Raw genomic sequence first — 15658 nt, forward strand, 5'->3', positions numbered from 1 at the left:
CCACCAATATTGAGATACACCCGCGAGAGCAGCCCCTGCAGGCATTGGGAGCAACTGACCGGTGGAACAGGCCTAAAAGATCATATGATGAAAAACGTGGCTATGATCCTGATAATACGTACCTAACTGAGGGAGAAAGATTTGGAGCAATCCTGTTCCCTTGGGTGGGAGTTGCCCTAAATGTCAAACAACTGAGAAGGCTTTCCGCACAGCTGGAAATTATGGCTAATCAGACTGTCATTGGCATAAAAGCACTCCAGACCGAAATTGACTCATTGGCAGGAGTTCTCATACAACACAAGATGGCGCTAGATTACCTTCTGGCGGCAGAAGGCGGTTTATGTGTATGGTTAAATGTAACCTGCTGCCATTACATCAATGAGTCTGGAGTTATTGAATCTGATGTGGCCAAAATTAACAGCGTTGTCTCCGCCATAAGGGCTACATACACCCCAAAGGGAACCGGTTGGATTGATTGGCTTTTGAATTTCTTGCCGAATATCTGGTGGCTGAAAGACCTCATCAAAGTATTGTTTGTAATTCTGATAATTGTAATTCTTGCTTTGCTTGTTCTGCCATGTATTAGGTTGTGCTTAAGAAACATGGTTGCCAGACTGATCACTGATATTTTCACTCAGCACAGGGAGGTTCAACGTGTCATGTACATGCAACTGAACACCTTAGACGGAGAAACAACCCCCCTGTAATTAGACACCTTTGGTTGTGTAACCAAGAATTTGTCTTTCTTGGTTACATGAAAAAATGGGGGAATGAAGGGGTCACTGAACCAAAGTGACTCCATTTTTGAATGCCTGTCTGCTTGAATCCAGGGATCACTCTGTCCTCTATAATAAGTATAAAGTTTGCAACTTGCTGTCTTGTGATAGATATCATGTGTTTTATGTTTAAGCAAGAATTCAGTTGCGGTTAGGCTTGTGGTTAAGCCGATTCTGAGAAAATATATGCAATATATAAATTACATGTGTTTTGCTTGCACCTGTCGAAATGTTGTGGTTAGCTATATCCTGGACTTGTTGACAACGCAGGATGTTCTAGCTAACCACAAACTGAACTGGGGGATTTCCAGTAAATTCAGTCCAGAAAGAGGAACCAAACTGTGATAAACAAGTAGGGTATAAAAGGCCCCAGAGCTCAAGGCTAGGGGTCAGACGATTTTTGCTGACCCCACTACTACGTGTGGTCATCGTCTGTCTGTAGCTACAAATAAAGGTGTTTTGTCCTCAACCCTTTGGACTCCGAGTGGTGTCTCATAGCAGCTTGGTAAGAACCCGGCATTTTTAAGTGATTGGGGGAACTCCCAAATCACCCCTTTCAGGCTCAGTCCATTGGCTTACTGGACCCGTCTTTAGGGGACGGCCATCTATAGCCTGCACCACCCGGGCGTTCTTGAAATCGTGATATTGTAATCCCAGAGAGTCGGCATATTCTCTGTCGATGAAATTGTTTGTTGCTCCTGAGTCTATCATGGCATGGATCATGACGGGTCCTTTTTTCGCTGACCACAACGTGACCACTAGGAGAAATAGGACCCCGGTTTGCGGCTCTTGAGTGGGGTTTTTGACCGGGTTGGCGAGCCTCTCTACGCCCGGTCGCTGGCTTCCCCCGCCGGCTTTCCTCCAGCCGCCTCGGCCGTCTCCGTCCCCGCGGAGGACGCCGCCGCCAGACGAGCGGCGGGCTTCCTCTTGGCTGGACATTCTCTGGCGAAGTGGCCCCCGTTCCCGCAGTACCAACAGAGGTTTAAACGTTGGCAGCGGGCCTTTTCGGCTACATCTATTCTGGGGCGCACATTGCCCAACTGCATCGGCTCCTCCTCGCTTCCTCTGGGGTATGGGGCTGGTGGTGGGGGCCTCCATACTGGACGTGGCTGGATACTGGCGGAAGCAGGGGGTTTCACTCCTGCTCTTCCACTCTGGCCTCGGATCCACTGTTTTTTGTTGGCAAGCAGGACTTCGGCTCGCAAGCAATGATTGATAAGTCTCTCAAGAGAATTTGGAGGATCCACCTTGGAGATTTCTTCCTGCATCTCGATATTGAGACCCTCACGAAACTGTCCTCTGAGGGCTATATCGTTCCAGCCGGTGTTTTGGGCCAGCACCCGGAACTCGGCTATGTACTGGGACAACGGCCTGTCCCCTTGGAAGAGGCGCCGGAGTTTGTGGCCGGCCGCCTCCTCGTTGTCCTCGATCCCCCACGTCGCCTTAAGGTGATTCAGGAAGTTTTGCACGGAACTTAGGTGCGGGGAGCCCGCATCAAATAGCGCCGTTGCCCAATTGGCCGCTGGCCCTTCTAGAAGACTGTAAATCCATGCCACCTTGACATTTTCGTGGGGAAACTCGGCTTGACGGGCTTCTATGTACGCCTGGCATTGGCGACGGAAAACATGAACCTTGGAGGCTTCTCCAGAAAACTTGGTTGGAAGCGCCAGGCCAGGGAGCCGGATACCTCGTTCCTTCAAGCCCCATATTTCTCCCTCCTGCGTATGGAGTGTATCACGGATTCTGTCTAATTCATCCTTGGAAATGGTGTAGCTGAGTGGTTGGGCTCCCGCCCCGGTTCCTGTAGACATTCTGGCCTTGGTTAATTGGTGCTTAGGGTGGCGGAGTCAAACTGTCAAGACCCAGGCTACGGAGCACCAATAACCATGCGCAGAGGCCAGATTCTATCTAATATCTTTATTAAAGGAATATATAAAGTCAATAAAAACAAGTGAAGAATATAGTTCAGAAGTAGACCTTTCAGGAAAGGTCAAATATAGTCCAGGAAAACAATGTCCAATATGAGATATTAGAGTCCAAAGTTATAATCCAATAACCGAAACACACACTTTGCCAAGCAAAGTGTGGGGAAATGACAGGGTCCTTAAGGTCCAAAGTAGCTTGACAACAAGGCTGGAAAATAGACTTGATTCTTGGCTAGATCAAAACTTGAAACGAGGCAAACATGAAACATGAACTGAGTCCAAAGAAGTCCGTGAAACAAGGCAAGGCTGGAAACTTGATCCGTGAAACAAGGCAAAGCTGGAAACTCGATCCGGGAAACAAGGAACTGGAGTAACGTAGTCTACACACGATCTCACTCCAGAAGCTGATGAATTGACTCCGCAAGGATCCCCCTTGCAGGAAATAGCTATATAGTATCTTGTTTTCCCGCCAAGGAACACTTTCCCTGGGGAACAAGAAGCGAAACCCAAACTGTGTCCAGATGCATGACTCCTTAAGATTTCCCAAGGGAAACAGGCTTAATCAGCTAATTGTCTGGCAGCGATCCTGGCGCTTCGGCGACTCGCCTCCTGAGCGCCTCTATCTCGATTATAATCATCCCGGCGAGAGAACGGGGGAGAATTCTGCCCAAGGCTTGTTTGGCTGACTTCTTGAGGGCAAACATCCTGCAGGTGCAGGGCCTCCGATTCTGGCTGAATCGGTGGGAAACCAAAGTTTTCCTCTTCATCTGTCACCATAGTACTAGGAACAGGACTACATGGCCCATGAAACATCACACATGGTCATTTAACTGAATAATAATAGTCCCCAGTCCATATTTTATCATTCTGAATACAAGGATATAACTACAGTTCTTGCCAATGCTTTTCTGAAATGAAGATATGTATCTATGGCATTCTTATTAGCTGCGAGAGAAGTAATGAGAGAGAAAGAGAGGGAGAGAAAGTAGGTTTTTGAAAAATCCATGCAGACTCCTAGTAATCAGTCTGTTCTTTTCCAGATGCTCACAGTGTGATTGCTCCAGAATATTAAAAAGCAAAGAGGGGTGGAAACATTCAATAGATATTGTGTAGAAAATAAGACACTTTTTCAAGTTATTAAAAACAGATGATTTGAAGATAGCTCAATAGTTCTAGCCAGGAAATATTTTTCTCTGCAGTTTCACTTATCCATGCAAGTCCGGGAACATATCTCCTATTGATTGTATTATATTATTTTGTACCTGTACAAGCTTATTCTGCTTTAGAATTCTGTCTTGTTTTCACTAACTAGTCTGTAGTTTTCCAGACTTCCCTTCCCACTCCTTTTGAAAATAAGTCTTCTCTTCTATTCATTCTTTCATCACCTCACTCTTTCTCCAAGAATTTGTAGTCAGTCACTGTGACAGGGGAGTGATGGAGGTGTGATCTTTATAATAGTAAAAAATGGAATAATTTAGGCAGATGGACCCAGCCATTGTGGGAGGAGTGGAACAACACATAGTGTTCCCTATCCTTTTCATTTCATTTATCATTCAAGATGCCAGATTGCTGGCAGCTTCTCAAATCTAAAGGTAGCCAATAATAATAATAATAATGATAATGGTAAAGGTAAAGGTTTCCCCTGATGTTAAGTCCAGTCATGTCTGACTCTGGGGTTAGTGCTCATCTCCATTTCTAACCGAAGAGCCGACACTTCCAAGGTCATGTGGCCGGCATGATTGCATGGAGCACCGTTACCTTCCCGCTGGAGCGGTACCTATTGATCTACTCACATAGTCATGTTTTCAAACTGCTAGGTTGGCAGTAGCTGGAGCTAACAGCGGGCGCTCACTCTGCTCCCGGGATTTGAACCTGCAACCTTTTGGTCTGCAAGTTCAGCAGCTCAGTGCTTTAACACACTTCACCACCACGGCTCCAAGAATAATAATAATAATAATAATAATAATAATAATAATAATAATAATAATAATATTTCTTACAACCTGCCTCCACCTTCCCGAAGGGACTCAGGGAGGCTTACATGGGAGCAAAGCCCAGGGGACAAAATTCAACATACAATTAAAACACAATATAAAATACAAGATTAAAATGCATAAAAGAACAAAACATTAAAACATCTTAAAATTGATCACACAATATCATCACTACAGGGCAAAAGTGGGACTATTCAAATTATATGGGAAGGGCAAACTTGTGCAACACAGGTAATGGGACTAGAAGCAGGATAAAGTGTTGGGAACCGAACAAGAGCAAATTAAGACTGTACGATGGTATTCAAAGCTGATTTATTTGAAAGCACATTGAAACATCCATGTTTTCAAGTCTTTTTGGAATGTGGTCAAGATGGGCGCTAATCTGATCTCCCTGGTGAGAGAGTTCCAGAGCCAGAAGGCCACCACTGAGAAGGCCCTCTCCCTCGTCCCCACCAACCACACTTCAGATGGTGGCGGGTGCAAGAGGAGGGACTCCCCAACCCATCTTAGTGCCCGCGGCAGATCGTAGGGACAGATATGATCACGAAGGTAAGCAGAACTTGAATCGTTTAGGGTCCACCACCATATAGTACTACCACAGAATGCCTGGCCAATTACTGTAAACCTTTGGCCACCTAAGACAAGCTGTTATAGTAACCAGAGTGGACGGGGAGCTCACTTTTCCTAGCTCAGTCTATTATTATTCACATAGCATCAGAGGACTGGGTAGAGTTATGATGCTTTATTTGGAACTCACATTCACCAATGTTAATGGTTTTGTGTGTTTGTTCTTAAGGACTGGAAGACAAAGGCCCTCTCTGTTAATACTTTCTCCACTGCCTAAGTGTTTGCTGGTCTAATATAACTGGTGTAGCCTTGCTTTGGTATTGCTGTAGTCTTCTAAACTGATTACACTGGGTAATGCAAGCATTCAAAAACAAGTTATTCTTTTGTAAATGGCTTGGTATTCCATCTCTTCTGTGAAATCCATGAAGGTCTCACAAATGATATTAGGCTCCACTGCCACAAAGATGATAGTAGGATTGAGAACACAATCTGGATATGTCCTTTGGTACTGAATTGTATGATAATGATCTGTGGATGGAGAGAAAATATAGAGACTATGTATAATAATCAGGTTCAAATTGGGGCAAACTACAGTAGGAGAGAGCAAATTGAGTCTTGATACTTCATCCAGAACAGCCCCCGAAAGCTGTTACTGTATTTTCTATAGATAAATTGAAATTGTTCCATAGAGTACCAAGGCTACACCACAACAGCCTTTGCAAGAAGCTTCACTGCTTTATAGCTTATTGAGGGGATTTATATTTGTTTCAATTAAAATAATGAATTTTGGTGGGATAGCCGTGGTGCCATCTCAAGCTAAATTTATGTCAGAGATCTGGAAAAATCTTGTTTCTTTGGATATATATTAGAATAACAATGCTCACTTCTAATTAGGTTCATCAGATGCATATCTTTAGTAAACTGAAAATGATACCGGACTGCCAAGTCTTTTTGACAATTTAATTGTCCTAAAAGCAAGGTAGGTACTTTTTGAGCCAAATGCAAGACTTACATCACCTATAAATAGTTTGCTACAATCAGTAGTCTAACAATTAAGATCTTGAGCTGCAAATTAAATATACCTAGGTTGAATTTTGCCTTTCCTTATACTTCTATGATCATTGTTCTCTCTGCAGCTGCAACACTAAGATAAAAATGCACTCTTACCTGATAGGCTTTTGGTAAACAATAGCATAATATATGTGATGGCAATACAACAAAGTAAGTTCTTTCAATACATTACATGGCAATATCTCAATTGTGTTCCATTAATCCCAATAGGCCAGAAATGGGCTTTAATCCAAGTAGCCTCTTTTAATTAATTTCATCCCATTTGAGATTATAGGCAAGAACCATTCCTGCTAAACTGATCAATGAGAACCCCAAGGAAAAACATGGCCCATCTATTACAGTTTCTCCCAATTACTCTTCCTTTGCTGAGAACTGCAGTTTATCTCCCTCTTCAGGCTAAGAAAAAGAGGAGTACGATAAAATACTAATGAGAGATTCCTGCTTCTTTATTGGCATCTTAAGCTCTTTATTCAGCAAGTTAAGTTAGCCATGAATTTGGTGTTGTACCTGCTGTGCCAAGGAAGGTACAGTGAGTGTATACTGTTTATTTATTGTACACAATAGTTTGTTGTGTGAATTAGAATTAATTGGGAAAGAGAATAAACATTTCACACCTTTATTATATTGCTAAACAATTCTCAAATGAGATATTTTCTAGATTTTCCTTCCTGTTCACACAGCTATTTATCCAGCTAGCCCTGCATTGCCTATTCTGACTATAGCACACTAGGTGTCCATCAACACTGTAGAATTAATGTGGATTGACACCGCTTTAACTACCATTACCATCTTGAGAAAACCAGTGATAATTGTTTAGAAAAGCAGGGATCTTGTTCAACAGACCGTATTATGGGATGGATTGAGATCTGATCTCATTCTTATTGGATTGAAGCTTTTGGTGAAGAACCAAATTACTTCTACAGATGATAGATACAGAGCTTTCAGAATAAACAAGTTCAGCATATTATCTGCTTCAATGGATTTTTTTCTCTCTCCAGATAAATTCTTTGAGAGACAAAACAAAACATTAAAAATTACATTCCCAGTGACCAAAATATATTAAAACAGAATTACAGCCAAAACTAGCCGACTGCTAATATAAAGCTGTGATTTATATGAGGGTCCACTTGGCATTTTTATGGTGAAATAAACCTACATCATTATTCTTTCACATTTATACTGTCTTATGATGACAATATCCAAGTAAATCACAGTGAGAGCACATCTAGAATGCATATATACTGTGTGACCTCCCTTGATTGAAGATGGTATTGCTTAAACATTTCTCTGTGAAGCTGTAAGTCATCTGTATGATCATATTCAAGACATTTCACTTGCCATTTTCCAAGTGGGATGGCTGGCAGCCACTTAGTACACCTATATTTTCTGTAGAGCGGTTAATACACTTACTGAAAATATACAGATATATGAAAATTATATTCCAAAAATGCCGGTTTATATCAGAACATTGGTAGATGGGAGATATTTGAAGGGTTATTTGTCTTTCGCAGTGAATTCAATTACAGTCTGTAATCATAGTCTATAATCATATCATCTTTTGTTGGGATTTCATCCATTCTGTTCTGTCATATTTAACTAGAAGAGAGGCTATTGAGAAGTTCTTTACATATTATATAGACATTAAGCACAAACCAAGTCTCTATTTTAACCGGGGGGGGGGGGGGGAGAGAAATAGAAATTGAGTCAACTATCAAGGATAGGAAAATCTTCAAGACTTAAATTCCAGGTTTGTACCAAATTCCATGCTGTACCCAAAATACAGAAATCAGGCAGTACATTTCAAAATTAACAACATCACACCAGGAAAATGCTTTGGCTTTTTCAGGATCTATTGCTATTGCTATTCCACCAAACCTAATGCTCTAAGGCCTCAGAGCCACATGTGCTGCTGGGCTGCAATTCCCATTATCCCCAGTCTGCATGGTGGATAATCAAAAGTGATGGGAGTTGTTGCTCAATAACACCTGGGGATCCAAATGGGGTCAAACTAAAGAGCACCAAGCATCATGTAAAAAAGTGTAGTTGGCCCTCTGTATCCATGGATTCTCTGTCCCTGGATTCAGTGGCCCTTTGATGGCAATCTTAAGGCTGATGTGACCCTAGATGAAAATGAGCTTGACACCCCTGCTCTATGGAGAACTTGGATGGAAACAAGATTCAGTTTGCTTTCACTTGAGGGGAGCCTTAGGTAATCTTCTCCTGCACTCCCTTTGTGATTGTACTACCCAACACCCCAGATTTAGATGACCACCACCTCCATCTTCTGAAATTTATAAATGCTGAAATACACAAAACCAGGGTCTTCTAAACAAGCAAGCTACTTTCTTCAAGGTGAGGAAGTCTATACAAGACAAAAGTAATCTCTGCTGAGGGAACATCACTCTGTTATTTTTAATCATGCAAAATCTTTGGCCAGTCATATTCCACTGGACACTGTTTGAGTGTTTAGTACTACAGTGTCCTAATATTAGTAAATATGACTTTATTTATTATGACCTTACCCAGTGTGACCTTAGTAGGAGTCTGATTGCCTGATATGACTGCAATTGATGAGACTCCATTGGTGGAGCATTCCTCTCTAACTATCAGGCTTTCCAATAATTGCATCTATGCTTCTTCTTTGAAACAGGATATCAGTACTGGCATATTTAAAATTTGTCTGGCTGTACCTGCATGAGTATATTTTCCTCCCTCCATCCAAATGAAATTCTGTATATAGCCGTTCTTTTTGTACTTGAGACATTTATCAGCATCAAATTGCCCCTATTGTGCAGAACGTTCACTGGCAAACGACACTACATCAATGGACTGGACATATAAATAACACAACACCATTGACCATATCAACACACTTCCAGATCCCAGTAAAAGCATTCCTTCTCCTCCCTTTTCTACATCCCCTTCAGTATCAAATTTTATTGATATGTTCTCTAGAGAGAACACTTCTCTTGGAATCTCTAGGTCCTCCAGTATGATTCTACGGTCAACATCCAGTGGGAGTTGACAACAGAGATGTGCTGAAGGAGCTAGAGTTTCCAAGAGATATGTTTTCTCAGATTTTAAAAAAGTGTATTTTTAAAATTTGTTTTTCCTGTTTTTGTAATTTTCCGGGGTCAGTACTTATGCTCTTCCACCATTCGTTTGCAATGCAAAATAATATGACCAAATACAGTGACACATTTAGAGATTATTATTGGACATCTTGGAGCATTTAAAAAAAATCCCTGGTGTGAGTGTGTATGTGTGTGTGTGTGGGGGGGGGGCTCTGAGGTGGTAAAAATAGCCATGGGGGTTAAATATAGGACTTATGGTGCTTTTCTTGCTCTACATCAAGGATTCTCAAAGCATACTGAGGGGTTCCATTGACCAGAAGTTGCTTAACCAGAGCTGTGTGCACCCCAAAATAGTGTCCTTCACAAAGGTGTTTTCAAGGAAATAGTTCCAGATGAGTTACTATTGCAAACTTGCAAACTGTGCTGCCTGTGGGCCTTTTCCTGCAATAGCTATCTCAATTTCTACAAAGACAAAAAAACTTTGTAGAAATGGCTCAGTTTCCCTTATTTTCAGTAAATGGAGGAGTTTAAAATACCATTTTTACCATCTTCCCCAAGAAGTACTCTTCTTATAGACCATGGGTTCTTCTCATTTCCTTTGCCCTTCATGATTAGATGAATCTGTCAGACATGACAAATGCCTTCACAGCACTAAATCTTTCTTTTCCATCTCAATGAGCTACATAATAGTTGTCATATCCATTTCCAAGTTCGAGATATTTCCTTGAATCCCAACCTAAAACATCTTCAAGACCTCGGTAGTGATGGAGGAACGAGAAATGGAAAAAGTGAATGCAAGAACTTCAGGATTTCCTTCTTTATGATGGTACAAATGATCTGCTTCCCTATTGGTTTGATAAGGATGTGTTTTGATTGTAGATCAAAAAAAGAGTACATAAAATGTTTTAGAACTTTACCTCATTAGATCACAACACTTAAAAGCCAGTTTCAAGCAATTATAGGTTATGGCAGGCCATCACCCAACTGAAGAAATGATAGCCAATAATAGCTTGAGTTTTATCAATAATCTAAATCATAGCAATTTATATATCAGCTTTACAAAAAGAAACAAGACAATATTTATTTCCTTTTATTTCTATATTTTCCCCAACACAAGATCCAAGGAGTCTGTTTTCATGCATTCATCAACTTCAAAAACCATTTATCCCTTCTTCATGTAAAAGAATATCAACATTCCTATTTAGCATTTTTAAAAGCCTCTGAAAGATAACCACTTATATTTTTAACATTTCAAACAACCACAAACAATTTGCCTCAGAAGTGAATAATAGAAGTGTCCACTGTTCACTGAAAAATATAGCCTATAAAAATCACTTTTAGCCATAATGGCTAAATCCACATCTGCAAATTAATTTGTCCCTGCCTCAATCCTGGTGTTGTCTGAACACACAACATTCCTCGGGTTTAGAACCAAAAGCCCTTCTTTCAGAAGCCCTGAGAGGATGTGGATATTAGAATTTGCAAATATTACGCATTAAACTAAAAAAAAAATGTCAACACCATGCTTGCTGGATGTGGATGCCAAGGCAAACCCCCGTGGGATCCTCCCTTTAAAATAAAATCATTTAAAGTGATCATTGGAAGATGGCATGAGTTAGTGGGTTTAGAAAGGGTGGTGCACATGTATGCATGTTCAAATCCCATAAGGCTTCTGAAATTAGGCTTCCATTTCAGAGCTAGCATTCAGTGTATGGTTGGGTAAGGGAGTGGGCAAAGTTAATGGAGGAAAAAAGTCCCAGAAGAGTTTACTTTGGCACTCACATCAAGCAAGCATGGTGTCAACACTGTTTTTTTAGTTGAGTGTATTATGTATGTATGTATGTATGTATGTATGTATATGTATATGTAGGGCAAAACAAGTGCTCATGCAATGCACTCATGATATATATGCTCAATTGGACCTAGCAAGTATAGGTAGGTCTTCTGCCTCAAAGTTTTTAGCCTCCCACAAAATGAATATTCATTTAGAACACTATCCGACTATTCCAGTTCCGTTACCCTTAAGAAGAATATATACCAGGGCCAGGTTTGAACAACTCGGTATCATGATGCAAACTGGTCACTACTGTAACATCCCAAGAAATGAGAGATTTTGTGTCTGGGGAGAACAAATAGTGGAAGATATCAAACATTTTTTGATTGACTGCCCAGCATATGCTGAACTTCGACACAGATATTTTCATCCATTACTATCTAATTTTAGGTCCCCCAACAGAAATGATCTTCTGACAGTCCTCTTGCAAGGACAAGAAAGATCTACCATAATCAGAGTAAGCCTTTTTATCCTGAAAGCTATCAAGAAAAGAGCACATTTCCTGAAAGAAAAATCAGGAAAATAAGATTTTGATGGCAAACAGGTCAGCTGCTATCCTCCCATCCTTTTTGCCTTGTTTTTATGTATGTTGCACTTTGAAATGGTCATATGACTGGTCAAACAAATAATAATAATAATAATAATAATAATAATAATAATAATAATAATAATATGTACAGCATGTTCAAATATTCAAAAGAACACCTTCATTTTAGAAGTCCTGTGTGCATTTAGATATTAGAATATGTGGATTTTATAAACAGAACTAAAAACTATAAGACCATGCTTGCCGGCTGCGGATGCCAAGGTGAACCCCCGTGGGACCCTTTCTGCCATCAACCTTGTTCATTGCCATCTTTCAGGTTCAAGTTGCAAATAATTAGGGATCCATCTTATCTCCCACCTGAAGGATGTCTAAGCACATTCTTACACAAAAGTAAGTCCAATTGAGTTCAACAAAATATACCAAGATTCCAAGGTAAGAGCATAGAGGATTACAGCCATATTGGAGAGGGTTGTTTTGGGAGGACTGCAGTGACTCCAGGTCCCACTGTCTAAACAAGTCTGTCCCACTGATATGCTAATAGAATGGGCAACCCTGATTCAACTCAAAGGCTAAACATCTACATACTTACAATTTGTTTCTAAAGTCAGACTTCTTCCCATAAGTAAGCAATCATATCAGTTCAAGATTAACTCATAATTTGTATTATTATCTGTATTCTGGAACCTCAGTTCTTTAATCAAAGCAGGGGATGTAAGGGATTTCAGGAAGAGTTATATTAATGTTATACATTTGTAAATGGACCCAAGCATTTTCATAGTAGGACAACTTATTGCTAGTATTCTTTCCCTACTGCTTTGAATCTTAGAATTGAATATTGAACATTAAAGAGTACTGATTTAGAAAAGAACATGTATTTTATTTTTTACATTTTGGTTCAGGAACAATCATAGCATTATTCTGATAAAAATATTCAACTAGCATCAGCATATAAACATAAATGAAATTGAACTGTTCGCTCAGTGTAGCCAGTTTTAGACACACACTGAAGCAGAGTAACATTTATGATGAATAAATTGATTTTCTCGCCTCTGTGCGTCAGGTAAAAAAATGATTTGATTATGTATTTAGCTCCTAAATGGAAACTCATTAGCAGAGTTTCATTTCATGCTTGCTCGCACCTGCAAACTCTTTTTTTCCTCCTCCAAAAGAATGTTTCATTTAGCTTGTGTGCTACAAATTCTGTTTGTTGTTAGAGTTTTTCAATTTATAAAAAAATTAAATATCACAAGAAATGCCATGCCTGAGATACCTTTCGGGTATTTTGTTTCCTTCAATATTAATAGCAGAAATTAAGATCATCATCTATTTGGATCTATTCTTTGAGAAGCTGTTAGTGTTAGTGTCGTGGTTATAATCCCCTCCCTTCTCTCTCTTTTGGCAGCAAAGTAATTGCTTCTTATGAGGATTCATACCATGTTGCTGCCAAGGAACAAATTCTGCAAGAGTGTCTCTTCCGCCACATTTAGAAGTAAAATTGTTTTGTCTCTTAGCTTACTGTCTTAATCTTGCTCATGGGCACACTGACCCACACCAATGCTTGGTACAAGCAAAGAGAAATATATATGCTTTGTCGAAAGCTTTCATGGCCGGATTCACTGGGTTGCTGTATGTTTTTCGGTCTGGATGGCCATGTTCCAGAAGCATTCTCTCCTGACATTTCACCTACATCTATGGCAGGCATCCTCAGAGGTTGTGAGGTCTCAGACCTTACAACCTCTGAGGATGCCTGTCATAGATGTGGGTGAAACATCAGGAGGGAATGCTTCTGAAACATGGCCATACAGCCTGGAAAACTCACAGCAACCCAATATGTATGCTCTTATACAGCTCCCATTCATTTTATCAGAGGTAAGAGATGTTTCTGATAATTTTCCTCAGATGGATTGCCCCATCATACATATCTGAATCTATTTCACCTGCTACCCAAAATGATATTCCTATGGTGGAATGGGCAATAATTTCCTTTGCCAGGCAGATTTAATGTAGGTAAAATAGAGAACCAACATGGTGTAATGGTTTGAGTGTTGGACTATGACTCTGGAGACTAGTGTTCACTTTCCTGCTCACTCATGGAAACCAACTAGGTGTCCTTGGGTGAATCACACTCTCAGCTCAGGGTCTCCATAACTCAAAAATGACTTGAAGACACACAACAAAAATAACAAATCGCTGAAGCATTGAATCATTAGGAGACAAAAGGCATGTCTGCAGGGGCCATATACCAGAAATTGGACCAGAAGTTGCTTTTGGATGTCATTGTCTACACAATGTTCAGGGACCTCTGGCTCTTAACATTAAGTACAAGCCAGTTGACATGGTTTTTCTTCACATTGGCAGGTTGGAGAATGTTCTGGGCATGGTGTGAAGAGCTGGGCTGGTTCTAATTTGAATTGGTTCAGCTGATCACATGGCTAGTGCTGCCATCTTATCTTCTCTGTGCCACGCAGTGCAGGGGAAAAGGGATGACCCTTAACTTTTCCATTGTTTGTCACCATGGTTTAGGAGTGTAAGAACACCTTAGCAGAACCCAGGGCTGATCCAAAACAACAGACTTTTGAACCAGTCCCAGATGTAGGTGCCAGTGTAGATGGATCGAAGATCTTTTGATAGTTGAAGATTTCTTAAGTATTTTGAAAGACAACTATTAGGGTTAACTCCTTGCTAATGAAAGGGAAGAATGGCTTATACATGTGTGACATTGCTTTTGTGTACGCAGGTCTATGGAGCTGGCAGTTTTGGACTCAAAGAGGAACTCTGGGTGACAAAACTGGTGGTAGTTGAGGGCCGGAAGCTCCTTCTTTAGAGCTTCTTTCACAGAGTCAGAAATGACACAGCACATTGCACAAAGCTCAAGACTAGTATACAACTTTTAAATTGGAGCTGGCCCAGCTGTTCACAGCAACCCCAGACCATGCCTCTTGTCCCCTTGTCCCCAATTCATGCCCCTAACAAGACATAGGCCAACTATTCTGGTTTATTAGCTAGTGATCTAGAAGGGTTTTACTCTAGCTTTGGGCCAGTCATGAAATATAATGTTATCAGGTCATCTGAGTCAGTGTGCCCTTTTTCATACTTAGCACAGTATGATCTCACTTTAACTGTCAGGGCTACAACCTGTGGTATACTAAAGCTTGTAGTTTAAGAAGAAATATTTGAACTTTTCAAAAAAAAAGAGCTCTAGTGCCCCCTCAGGCTACAAACCCCAGGATCCCACAGAGTGCTGTTGTAGCAGTTAATCATAGTGGAATCATAGTGCTATAACTGTTCCGTCCCCCAGGACGATGGTTTGCCTTACCTATTGGTCGTTTGTTTGTTTTCCCTCCTTTACATTTTGTTTGGGCCTCTGGCTGCAAAAGCCTAGGAAAAGTGGCTTGGAATCTGCAAGAGCTGGCTGCAGTTTTCTTTGCAGTGATTGGTCAAAGAATGCAACATCTTAGGACCGCCCTTTTTACCAGGGTCTAGTCTCCATTTTGGAGCTTCATTCTGGCTATAGTCTTCCAACGTGCTGGAGCTGTGCAAGGCTAACTGGGACAAATCATCCTCAAAACCAGGCCAATCTAAGCCTATCCAAATTAGATAAGTATTGAATTATATTGATCTGGAATAGGAAATCTAGTTAGAGGAGCAAAGTTATTCCATCGCTTCTAGAACTAATCTTTGCTGTAAAGATAGGGAAGGAAAGAGTTTCTCCTTCTAATATAGGCAGCGTGATTAGGGTATAGTGGTTTTATAATCACCTTTGCCTTCTGGAACCAGGGATAATTCTGCAACTAAAACCTATGGAAATTTGTTTCATTTTCTGCAACTTTAAGATCTGTGCCAGGTTTACAACCTTGTATGAATAAACAT

Source organism: Anolis carolinensis, chromosome 2 (genome assembly GCF_035594765.1).
Source record: "Anolis carolinensis isolate JA03-04 chromosome 2, rAnoCar3.1.pri, whole genome shotgun sequence".
NCBI lineage: Eukaryota > Metazoa > Chordata > Lepidosauria > Squamata > Dactyloidae > Anolis > Anolis carolinensis.